Source organism: Pan troglodytes, chromosome 1 (genome assembly GCF_028858775.2).
Source record: "Pan troglodytes isolate AG18354 chromosome 1, NHGRI_mPanTro3-v2.0_pri, whole genome shotgun sequence".
NCBI lineage: Eukaryota > Metazoa > Chordata > Mammalia > Primates > Hominidae > Pan > Pan troglodytes.
In genome coordinates this window covers 117,024,269-117,037,717 of record NC_072398.2, presented here as the reverse complement: position 1 = coordinate 117,037,717, position 13,449 = coordinate 117,024,269, and positions in this window count along the sequence as shown.

Below are 13,449 nucleotides of genomic sequence, written 5' to 3'. Positions count from 1 at the left end.
AGTCTCCAGAGGATGCTTTCTTTGTCCATACCTCCCCATCTCCCAACAATTCTGCATTTCCGAGACTGGCACCTCTGGTCCTCTGCACGGTGAAGCCCCTTCCTTTCAATTCCCCAGTAGCCAGTGCTCTAATCCACCAGGTCTCAGGCATGATTTCTGTTTCTCCACACTCACTTTCTGAGGATAGTTTTACCTGTGTTCTGTCACGAACAGGCCCTCCCTTCTGTCGTGGCCTCTATTTGCATAGTGTTTCCTGCTGTCTCTGCAGTTGTGTGGCTCCCAGACCCTGCTAAAGACAATCACCTGAGGGCCACAGGGTTCTCTAGCCCTGGTGTTTAGGGGCAGGGATGTGGTATTTTTGACTCCCTGTTAATTCCTAGGGCTTTGAAGGGTATGTGGAGAAAATCAACTATTATCCTATCCTACTTCTTCAAATGCAGAACTTCAATAGTATAAAAAAGGAGACAGAATCATATAATAGAACTCCCTCATATGCATTGGCCAGCTCAGCAGTTGTCATTGAATACTGAACTTTTAAAAATAACAATCCTTCCTACTTACTTATGAAATGTGTGTATACATACATATATGTATAAGGCATGTACATGCATGTGTGTGTGTGTGTGTATATATATATATATATATATATACACACACACACACACACATTTGGACATATGATTATGGAGGCCGCAATTCCCAAGATGGAAAGCTGGATACCCAGGAAAGTGTTTCCTTCTTATTAGGCCCTTTCCTTCTCCTCTGGCCTTTGGTTGATTGGATGAGGCCCACCCACATTAGGGAGGACAATCTGCTTCACTTAGTCTGTCTATTCCAGTGTTAATATCATCCAGAAACACCCTCCAGCACACACCCAGAATAATATTGGAACAAATGTCCTGGCACACTGGGGCTCGGTCACAGTGACACACACAATTAACCATTATACAGGTCCTTCATCATATGTGGGATTTTCGTATTTTTCTCCCAGTTTGTAGCATATGTTTTTATTCTATTAACAATGTCTTGTGCTGACCAAGGATTTTTTATTTTTATGAAGTTAAATATATCAATGTTTTCTTTAATAGTTTGTGTTGATATAACTAAGAATACTTCGTGCCTAACTCTACATCATGAAAAATTTCTGTTTTCTACTGTAAGTTTACTAGAGTTTCAATTTACATTTAGTTCTATAATCAATTTTGAGTTAGTTTTAGTGCAAGTATGGATGTTTAAGTGGATTTTTTTCTTTGTTTATTGTTTTTTACTTCCACTTTTATTTTAAGTTCAGGGGTACATATGCTGGATGTGCAGGTTTGCCACATAGGTAAACGTGTGCCATGGTGGTTTGCTGCACAGATCACTTCATCACCTAGGTATTAAGCCCAGCATCCATTAGCTACTCTTCCTGATGCTCTCCTTCCTTCCACTTCCCACCCCGCGACAGGGCCAAGTGTGTGTTGTCTCCACCCCCACCGTATCTGTCCATGTGTTCTCATCATTCAGCTCCCACTTACAAGTGAGAATATGCAGGGTTTTGTTTTCTGTTCCTGTGTTAGTTTGCTGAGGATAATGGCTTCCAACTCCCTCCATGTCCCTGCAAAGGACATGATCTTATTCCTTTTTACGGCTGCATAGTATTCCATGTGTATATATTCCACATTTTCTTTATCTAATCTATCATTAATGGGCATTTAGGTTGATTCCATATCTTTGCTATTGTGAATAGTGCTGCAGTGAACATATGCATGCATATATCTTTATAACAGCATAATTTATATTCCTTTGGGTATATACCCAGTAATGGGATTGCTGGGTCAAATGGTATTTCTGCCTCTAGGTCTTAAAGGAATCACTACACTGTCTTCTACAATGGTTGACAGTTACACTCCCACCAACAGTGTAAAAGCATTCTTTTTTCTCCACAACCTCGCCAGCATCTGTGATTTTTTTTCTATTTTTGCCTATGGATGTCTAGTTTTCGCAACACAATTTGTTGACAAGACAATGCTTCCTCTCCTGAATTGTTTTGAACCATTGTCCATCCACTGGAGGGATGAGACTGGAGAGAGGACTGTCCTGATCATTGGAGGGATAGGGCCTGAAGTAGTGCAGGTCTTATAGAAAAGAAAAGGAACATATATTTTTTCAATGAGGCAGAGGAAAGCCCCAAGCACAAGTGTGGTACTCCCTACCCCCATGTGTGGCACATTCGCCTCTGCTCTGCCTCTCCTGCTGCAAAAGCTTGGGTGTGCATAGACACTGAGGCTGAGTTGTGCCACTGGGCACATTTGGGCATTGACATCAAATGTGTGACATCAAATCCCAGTATCTCAAACAGGCAAAGTGGCAGGAAAACAGGAGACATAATGAAGAATGAAATAATTCAGTTGAAAACGACACACATGTTAGAAATAGCAGGCAATAACATTAGAGCAGTTATTATAATTTTAATTAAATGAAGATGTGGGAGATATTTTTAAAATATCTAATTCCATAAGTGAAAACTACATTTTACTGTCTGAAATTTTTAAAAATGCACTGGATTGAACATTGCAGAGGAAAAGATTAATGAATTAGAGGAAACAGCAATAGCAGTGAACACAAATGAAACACACAGGAAAAAATGAATTTAAGAAATAAAAAGCCCATCAGTGGGAAAATTTTAAACACTCTACTAAATGGAATCCCTGAAGGGAATGGAGTGGATAAGGGGGATAGAAAAATATTTAAAACATACTGGATGAAAGCTTTCAAAGCTTCATGAAAACCATAAACTCCAAATAACCCAGAAACATAATGTATTCTAATATCCCAAAGTCTGTGCTCTCTTCAGAAAAGAAAGTTTAGCATAAAGCACTAAACCAGGAGTCAAGATATTGTATTTCCAGCTGTTGTTCCAACAGCTGTATTATAAAGGGCCAGTTCATTTCATGCCTTTTTAATTTGATCTAAAGTGCCAGGTGGCATTGGGGCTGGCACAGCCTTGCTCAATTATGTGTTGAAGAGTAAACAGAGACTGCTAGGCTGAGGGAAGATGCAAAAGAATAGAAGGGATGCTCACAGGGAGCAAGACAACACACGGCCCCAGAGTCAGAGGCAGCATCAGTCACTGTCGGCTGCTCGTTTTCCCAGACAGAGTCCGCAAGCCTCAGCTATGCTTTGCTTCTGCAAGAGGCCTCTTCACCTTTTCAATAAACCTGCCTGAATTTAAGCTGATGGGGGTTTATTTCTCCTTCATTATAAATGAAATTCTTCACCACAACAATCCCCAGTGAATTGTGGGCACAGAAGGCAGACCCATCCCTGCTTCTGTTCCACTATCTCCCCTGTAGGTTGAAAAGGAGGAGGTACTGACTTACCTCCAAATGCTCCTCTGGCTCTGATATTCTGTTATTCTAGTTTCTTTTCAGCTACTTTGTTTTTGGAAGCATGTATCCTAAGGTGTCCAGTTGAACAACCTTTGTCTACTGTGTCCAAGCATTCCTCGTGGTATTTCAGATAAGACACCCTTGGGTTGCTGCACTCACAACCACTGAACAATTCTATGACCATCTGTTTCATGGCCACATGTTTGCTCATTTTATATGTACACAAAGGGAGGAGACAGACAGCAAACTTGCATGTTATAAATTGTATCATCTTAGAAAGGAAACAAGGCAAGACTTTGCAATGAAACCTTAAGATTCATTAATTTTAATCCTAATGCAATAAAGAATGCCCATAAAATTCTTATCTAAAGAATGTTTAGAAAATCAAGGGACATCATCATTTAAAGTGATATGAAGAAAACTTCTCAGCTAAGCATATGGGCTAGATTAGACAGAAAAATAAAGAACCCATCTCTGCCCTGGAAAAACTACTGGTAGCATCTTTCAGAAAGCATTCTGTGTTTGAGTACGCACCTTGATCCATAGGCTCACATTTGATCCCAACTGGCGGCTGCTTCTTGGCATTATCATTGGATTCCCAGCTAGTAAATCTTACCAAGATCTGAGTTTCTGCAGATATGATATTATTTTGTTTGACCATCTTTAAGGGCTACCAAGAAGGAACAAATAATTTATTTACCTGCTTAATGGAAAAAAGGTTTCACCAATGAGATACTTTCTTACCATGACTCCAGGGCCCCCTGTGCCATTAACACTTCAGTACTCTGTGTGGCCTGACAGGAGCTGATGCTGGTCAAGGATTCCTTATATGATTAACCTCCTTCCTGAATCCCAACTTCATGGTGGTGGTGATGCCAGGTGTCCCTGTATCCCATGCTCATGTCCCTGAAGTCATCAGCCATGTCTCCAGTTGGAAAAATTTACGTATATGTAGACAGGCCTCTTTGGAAGTAGGAAAAGCTTTCTCCCCTCTCATATATTAATGGTTGGAATGTACAATAGTATAAACACTTTGGGGGGAAAAAGTCTGGCAGATTCTTATAGAACTAAACAGTTACCCACTGTATGACTCAGTAATTCTTAAGTATTTATCCAAGAAAAATTAAAACATATGTCCACAAAATGATTTACATGAGAATGTTTATAGCACTTTTATTTGTAATAGCAAAAACTAGAAACATTGAAGTATCTGTCAACATGAGAATGGAGCGATTAATTGTGATACATTCATTCCATGGAATGGCTAAAGGAACAAACTGTTGACACACAAAACAACATTGATGAATCTCAAAAATATTTTATTGAGTGCAAAAGGAGCCATATGCAAAAGAGTACCTATTCTTTAATCACACTGATAGAAGTTCTGGTGGGAAAAAGTCCCCACAGAACAGTAGTTGCCTATGGATGGAATCAAAATTGATGGTGAAGGGGCACAAGGAACTTTTTAGGGTGATGAGAATGTTCCATATCTTCATATGCATTTGTCAAAATTCATCTAATATTCACTTATGATTTGAGTATTTAATTGTATATAAATTTTACCTCAAAAGGAAAAAAGCTGTAGATAAATATTGAACTTTAGTAAAGGATGTGAATGCTGAAGGATTCAGTGGGAAGTGCACTGATGTCTGCAGTTTACCTTGAAATGCATCAAAAAACTAAGATGAATGAATGGTTGGATTGGGAGATGGGTAAATGTATAGATATGTGATAAAGCAAAGATAGTAAATGTTAATGATAGAATGTAGGAGACAGATATACAGGTAAAAACACCCACCTTTGTAAAAGTCTTTCAATTTTGCTTTATGTTCAAAAATTTAAATAAGGAAATACTTGAAGCCTTTGGAGACCCCACAAGGAGGGAAATTACCATCCACATAATCTGTCAACTATATTATGACCATGTTCATTAGAATACCAATTTCTTGCCCAAAATAAAGTCATTCTTTGTCATCAACTTGAAGAGAAACTGTCAAAGCCAGTCCAGGAGTAGCCAGTGCCATGGCCAGAGGGACTCTCAGGGGACTTGGTCTCCCCATGCCTGAGGGTGGAGCTGAGTATCAGCATTGATAGCTTGTTCCTCTTCTCAGTGGAGCATCACAAATCTTGTTTCCTAGTTTTTACATGAAATTGCTCTAGCCACACAGTCTACTAACTGAAAAGATGGCTCCTGACTGCTTCCAACCTGTTCTTGCAGAAGACATGGATTTGCCTCTATTACCCAAGCTGACCACTGGGGGATAAAATCTTCCTCCAAATGGCTGGGAGTCTCTAGGGGAGAAAGCCCCAAAAGGGATTCTAGCCCAGCTAGTTCATAAACCCATTGATTCTCACCATGTTTCCCTCATGTATTCAGTAACCATACATTGAGCCTTTATTATATGCTGGGCACTGTGGTAGATGCTGAAACAGACCAATGAGCCTCTGCTATCATCAAGGTCACAATGTCAGCTTTGCTGCACCCTGTAGTTGATCCTTAGTGCCACATCCTCACACGGGAACTTCCTCAGCTTCCACTTTCTGGCTCTGGTGCTTCCAGATGGCTTGTCAATGTTAGTCAGGGCCAAGATTGCTGAAACAACTGAGAGACACCCTGGGACCCATCACCAACAGTTCCCACTCCCAGAGCAAACCACACCCATTGCTCTCACTTGAAATCATGAGCCGCAAGGCCTGTCTTTCAGTACGTAGGACTGCATGATATGAACTCCAATGCCCCACCACGTTGTGGAGGACCTGAAACAAACATGGCCCTCTCATTCCCCTAATGTCAGTACCAGGGCCTCAACGCTCCCTCGGCCAGAAAGCATGAAGTCCACTTATTTGTTGACTTTTTAAATTTTTATAAATCTTTGAAAGCATAGAAAAAAAGAAACTCATATGAATTCATAGTATCACCCTCAAAATAAATTCTTCATATTCACTTTCTATTTTTAAAAGAAAATGTATCGATTGTTTATGTGAAGGATGAGACATCTTTTGAAATTCAAAATTAAAAAGCCTGAGAGCATTTAAGGATGTGAATAATTTTCAGAACTGAAGGTAAATAATAATTTTCTTCCTGTCTTTCTTGTTTTTCTTAAAGAGATTGGAAACCTGAGCAAACCAAAAATCGAGGGAGGTAGAAAGTGCTGGAGACCTACAGTTGGCCTTGAGCCTTGGCTTAGTAACATCTGTGCTTTCAAGCATAAACTCTGTGCATGAAAATTTATATCCCACCTAATGTGAGTACTTTGGTTAGAATATTGGGAGTAAATGATATTCTCCTCTTTATTCCCAGCTTGTATGTGTCACAGGAACAACTGGGGTACTTCAGGAAGTGTCTACTTTTTAATTTTTATTTTTTGAGATGGGGTTTCACCCTGTCGCCCAGGCTGGAGTGCAGTGGCATGATCTCGGCTCACTGCAACCTCCACCTCCCAGGTTCAAGCGCTTCTCCTGCCTCAGCCTCCAGAGTAGCTGGTATTACAGGCGTGCACCACCTCACATGGCTAATTTTTTTGTATTTTTAGTACAGACAGGGTTTCACCATGTTGGTCAGGCTGGTCTTGAACTCTTGACCTCATGATCTGCCTGCCTTGGCCTCCCATGTGTCCACTTTTTAAAAATGATATTAAGAGCTTAATAAAGCTCTTACTATGTGTCAAGCACTATACTAAACTCTTTGCATTCATTATCTCATTTAATATTCACAACTTCCCTATGGCAGATGTGTAATTAATATCTGATTTTATTAGAAGGAAAATAGAGGATTCTTGAGGCTATGTACCCCAAAGCCCCCCAGCTAATAAGCAGCGGAACCCCGTGAGAACCTGAGTCTCTGATGCCAAAGCCCAGGCACTGACAACCGTACTCATCTGCTTTCCTCTAAATCCATTATTTGAGTTAGAAATGAAGCCAGAAATCACCCACTCCAACCCCTTTGTTTTAAAGATGAGAAAACTGAGGCCTTGTAAGGCATACTGATTCCCCCACAAAAAACTTATCTTCTAGAGAAGAACTGGGACATTTTCTTTGAGTAGCTGTTTTTTTTTTCTTTTATTGTGGTAATATACAAATAACATAAAATATATCATCTTAACCATTTTTTTTTGAGACAGTCTCGCTCTGTTGCCTAGGCTGGAGTGCAGTGGCACCATGTCCACTCGCTGCAAGCTTCGCCTCCTGGGTTCATGCCATCTCCTGCCTCATCCTGCCGAGTAGCTGGGACTACAGGCGCCCGCCACCATGCCCGGCTAATTTTTTGTATTTTTAGTAGAGACGGGGTTTCTCCGTGTTAGCCAGGATGGTCTCGATCTCCTGACCTTATGATCCACCTACCTCCGCCTCCCAAAGTGCTGGGATTACAGGCGTGAGCCACCGTGCCTGGCCCATCTTAACCATTTTTAAGTGTATAGTTCAGTGGTATTAAATACATTCATAAAGTGCAACCATTACCACTGTCTTTCTCTGTAACACTTTTTATCTTGTAAAACTGAAACACTGCACCCAGTAAACAATAACTCCCCCTGCCTACCTCCTCAAGCTCCTGACAATCACTACTCTACTGTCTGCCTCTGTAATTTTGATTGCTCTAAGTGCTTCATAGAAGTGGAATCATACAGTTTTCGCCTTATTGTGACTGACTTATTTTTAAGAATAATGCCTTCAAAGATCATCCCTGTTGTGCCATATTGCAGAATTTCATTTCCTTTTAAGGCTGAATAATATTCCATTGCATGGATATACCACATTTTGCTTATCCATTCATCTGCTGATGGACACTTAAGTTGCTTATATGTTTTAGTTATTGTGAATAATGCTGCTATGAACATGGGTGTACAAATATATCTTCAAGACCCTGCTTTCTATTCTTTGGGGTATATACCCAGAAGTAGAATTGCTGGATCATATAGTAATTCTATTTCTAGCTTTTTAAGGAATAGCCATACTGTTTTTCACAACATCTGTACCATTGTACATTCCTACCAACAGCACACAGGGGTTCCAATTTCTCCACATCCTCGCCAACACTGGTTATTTTCTGTTTTATTGATAGTTGCCATTCTAATGGATGTGAGGTGTTATCTAATTACAGTGTTGATGTGCATTTCCCTAATGCTGAGTGATGTTGAACATCTTTTCATATGCCTATTGGCCATCAGTATATCTTCTCTGGAGAAATTTCTATTCACCTCTTTTGCCCATTTTTGAATCAGATTTTTTTTTTGAAATTGATAGATAAATTGGTATATATTTTCCACATAGAATGTGATGTTTTGAAGTACATACACATTGTGGAATGACTAAATCTAACAACATATGCATTACCTCACCTGGTTATATTTTAGTGATGGGAACACTTTATACCCACCTTTTTAGAATTTTTCAAGAATGCAATATATTATGAGCTATAGTCACTGTGTTGTACAATAGATCTCTTGAACTTATTTCCCAACTAAAATTTTGTATCCTTTGAGCAACATCCCCCCAATCACCACCCTCTACAAAGAGCTCCACCCCTGGGAACCACCTTTCTATTCTCTATTTCTATGAGACCAACTATTTTAGATTCCACATATGAGTGGGATCATACAGTATTTGTATTTCTGTGCCTGGCTTATTTCGCTTAATATTCTCGAGGTTCATTCATGTTGTCATAAATGCTAGAATTTCTTTCTTTTTTATGGCTGGACAATATTCCATTGTGTATTTATAGTACATTTTCTTTATCCATTCATCTACTGATGAACACTGAGGTTGATTCAATGTCTTGTGGCTGTTGTGAATAGTGCTGCAATGAACATGGGAGTGCAGACTGCTATTATCACTTCAACATGGGTTGTGTTTTGTTGCTGACTTTTAAAAATTCTCTCTATATTCTGGATATTATTCCTTTATCAGATATATGATTTGCAAATATTTTCTCCCATTCTTTGGGTTGCCTTTTTGCTATGTTGATAGTTGGGCAGTTTTTAGTCCCTTACTTTGTGTTAAGTTATAGCACATAAAATAAATTTCTCACTTTTTGAATTAAGACAAAAAGTATTAAAACACTAACAATGCCAGATTAACAATTACTAACAATTACTGTGGATGTGGAGCACTTGGAACTCTCAAGCATTGCTGGTGGGAGTGTAAAATGATTCAAAAGCCCCGAAAGACAGCTTGTCAGTTTCCAATAAGCTTAAATATACACCTGTCACATGACACAAAAATCCCACTCCTCGCATGAAATTAAAACACATGTCCACCAAAAGACTTGTATAAGAATATTCATACCCCAAGGACCTCCATGAGATAAAGCCAGGAATGGCTTCCCTGTGCTCAAGCTGAGGACCAGGAGTGCCTACACAGCTCTTCTTGCTGCTGCTTCTACTTTTATATTTAGTTTGGCTCCATAAATCCATTTCAGCTATAGATTTCAGACACAGGGTGGTGGGGCCAAGATGGCTGACTAGAAGCAGCAGTGATCAGAGACTCCCATCAAAAAAACCATAATAACCGTGTGAATCCTTCACCGGCAATCAAGGTATCCAGGTTCTCTCATCAGAATTGACTAGAAGGCTGGCATGACTAACAGAGAGAAAGAATAGTGTGGTGGATGGCCCACTTGAGAGCCACACGGGAAAGGGAAACCCTCTCCACCAAGCCAAGGGAGGTGGTGAGTGAACATGCTACCCAGCTGGGGAAACTGTGCTTTTTCCATGGAACTGGGCAACCCACAGATTGGAAGATCCCTCTCAAAAACCCACACCACTGGGGCCTTGCGTCCCAACTCCAGAATGTGCAGATTCTTATGGCCCCTCAGCTGGAATCTGCTTAAGCGTACTGAACTCCCAGGGAGAGGGGTGACCAGCGCCTGCTGCAGCTGCCTGCTGTCTAAGCCGTTTGAGCTCTTTGGGGAAGGGGAAGCAGCCAGCACTGGGACTCGCAACTGCCTAACATGCTAAGCTCCCTGGGCAGGGGAAGGGCAGCACCCATTTCTATAGCTCCAGGCTGGGCTTTTCCCCTGCTGGAGCCAGGGAGGCTGGACAGCTTGGTCCCAAGACTTGTCCCCACAGCCCAACTGGCTGTGGCAGTCTGTGGCCAGAGTGCCTCTTCAGGCCTAAACCTGACCCATCCTTCCTCATTGGGTGGGGCTTCCATGCACGATCTCCAATAACTCCAACCAGAGGCTCGGGGACAGAATTCGGATCTCCCTGGGCCTGAGACCCTAGCGGGAGGGGTGGACGCAGTCTCTGCAGACCAGCAGACTTGCCTCTCCTCCTGGTAGTTCTGAGGAATCCAGGCAGCCCAGACAAGTGGGATTCCCTGCAGCAAAGCACACCCTCTCCACCAAAGGACAAAGTGCTTTGTTAAAGGGGTCTTGCTCCCCATGCCACCCAACTGGGTGAGACCTTCTAACAAGGGTTGTCAGACATCCTATGCAGGAGCGATCCTACTAGCATCAGGTTGGTGCCCCTCGAGGTCAGAGGTCCCAGAAGAAGGAGCAAGCACCCATCTTTGCTGTTCTCCAGCCTCCTTGAGTGACATCCCTAGGCATTGGAGAAAAACAGATGAATATGGCCTGAAGTGAACCCTTAGCAAACTGCAGATGCCCTACAGAAGAGGGACCTGACTATTGAAAGATAAGTCAGCTTCACCCCTGGGATGCAAGGCTGACTCAACATATGCAAATCAATAAACACAATCCATCACATAAACAGAACCAAAGACAAAAACCACATGATTATCTCAATAAATGCAGAAAAGGCGTTTAATAAAATTCAACACCCCTTCATGTTAAAAACTCTCAATAAACTAGGTATTGATGGAACATATCTCAAAATAATAAGAGCTATTATGACAAACCCATAGCCAATATCATAGTGAATAAGCAAAAGCTGGAAGCATTCCTTTTGAAAACCGGTACAAGACAAGGATACCCTCTTTCACCACTCCTACTCAACATAGTATTAGAAGTTCTGGCCAGGGAAATCAGGCAAGAGAAAGAAATAAAGGGTATTCAGATAGGAAGAGAGGACATCAAGTTGTCTCTGTTCACAGATGATATGATTTTTTATTTAGAAAACCCCATCAGCTCAGCCCAAAAACTTCTTGAACTGATAAGCAACTTCAGCAAAGTCTCAGGATACAAAATCAATGTGCAAAAATCACAACCATTCCTTTACACCAACAATAGGCAAGCAGAGAGCAAAGTCATGAATGAACTCCCATTCACAATTGCTACAAAGAGAATAAAATACCTAGGAATACAGCTAACAAGGGATGTGAAGGACCTCTTCAAGGGGAACTACAAACCACTGCTCAAGGAAATAAGAGAGAACACAAACAAATGGAAAAACATTCCATCCTCATGGATAGGAAGAATCAGTATCATGAAAATGGCCATACTGCCCAAAGTAATTTACAGATTCAGTGCTATTCCCATCAAAGTACTATTGACATTCTTCACAGAATTAGAAAAAACTATTTTAAATTTAATATGGAATCAAAGAAGACCCTGTATAGCCAAGGCAATCCTAAGCAAAAAGAACAAGCTGGAGGCATCACGCTACCTGACTTCAAACTATACTACAAGGCTACAGTAACCAAAACACACAGAAAGGGGAACAACACACATCAGGGGCTGTTGGGGGATGGCAGTAGAGGGGAGGGAACTTAGAGGACAGGTCAATAGGTGCAGCAAACCACCATGGCACATGTATACCTATGGAACAAACCTGCATGTTCTGCACATGTATCCTGTTTTTTTTTTTTTTAAGAAGAAATAAAGAAAAAAAAGAATATTCATAGAAACTTTAGGCCAAAACCAGAAATAGCCAAAATGCCCATCAACCAAGAATGAATAATAATAATAATAAATAACCTGTGCTACATTCATATAATGAAATAGTACTTAGCAATATAAAAAAACCACACTATTAATACCGGCAACAATGTAGATGAATTACAGAAGCATTATGTTGAGTGAAAAAATCCAGATATGAAAGAGTATGTATTATATGATTTCATTCATATGAAATTGACAAAAAGGCAAAATTAATCTATGGTGAAAGAAGTAAGAATAGTTGTATCATTGGTGGGAAGACTGACTGGGACAGGGCAGGAGGAATTTTCCAAGGTGATGAAACTGTTCTCTATCTTGATCTGAATTAATGTTACACAAGTGTATAGATACGTCAAAATCCTTCTAGTTTAATATTTAAGATGTGTGCATTTTATTCTATATAAATTAAACCAAATAAAGTAATGCTATCAGAAAAATCTTCATAAAATACAAAATGAAACAAGGAATTTGGTAATAAAGGAATCCGTATTTTCACCTAGTCATTTAGAGGAGGTGATATGGTAAAACACAACAGATAAGAAACAAGTGGATACATAATAGAAAGAAAATGACTTAAAGGACCAGGAGAGAAGAAAGGAAGACAGGGAGAAAGGGAAGAAGAAGGGAGGGAGGGGGAAATTTTGAAGCCATCAGAATCCAAAGTGAAATAAAAAGAAAAACGAGAGAAAGCAAATAACCAAAAATCACAGGCTAAAAATAGACAAATGGGATCTAATTAAACTAAAGAGTTTCTGCACAGCAAAAGAAACTACCATCAGAGTGAACAGGCAACCTACAGAATGGGAGAAAATTTTTGCAACCTGCCCATCTGACAGAGGGCTAATATCCAGAATCTACAAAGAACTCAAACAAATTTACAAGAAAAAAACAAACAACTCCATCAAAAAGTGGGCAAAGGATATGAACAGACACTTCTCAAAAGAAGACATCTATGCAGCCAACAGACACATGAAAAAATGCTCGTCATCACTGGTCATCAGAGAAATGCAAATCAAAACCACAATGAGATACCATCTCATGCCAGTTAGAATGGCAATCATTAAAAAGTCAGGAAACAACAGATGCTGGAGAGGATGTGGAGAAACAGGACTGCTTTTACACTGTTGGTGGGAGTGTGAATTAGTTCAACCATTGTGGAAGACAGTGTGGCAATTCCTCAAGGATCTAAAACTAGAATTACCATTTGGCCCAGCAATCCCATTACTCGGTATATATGCAAAGGAT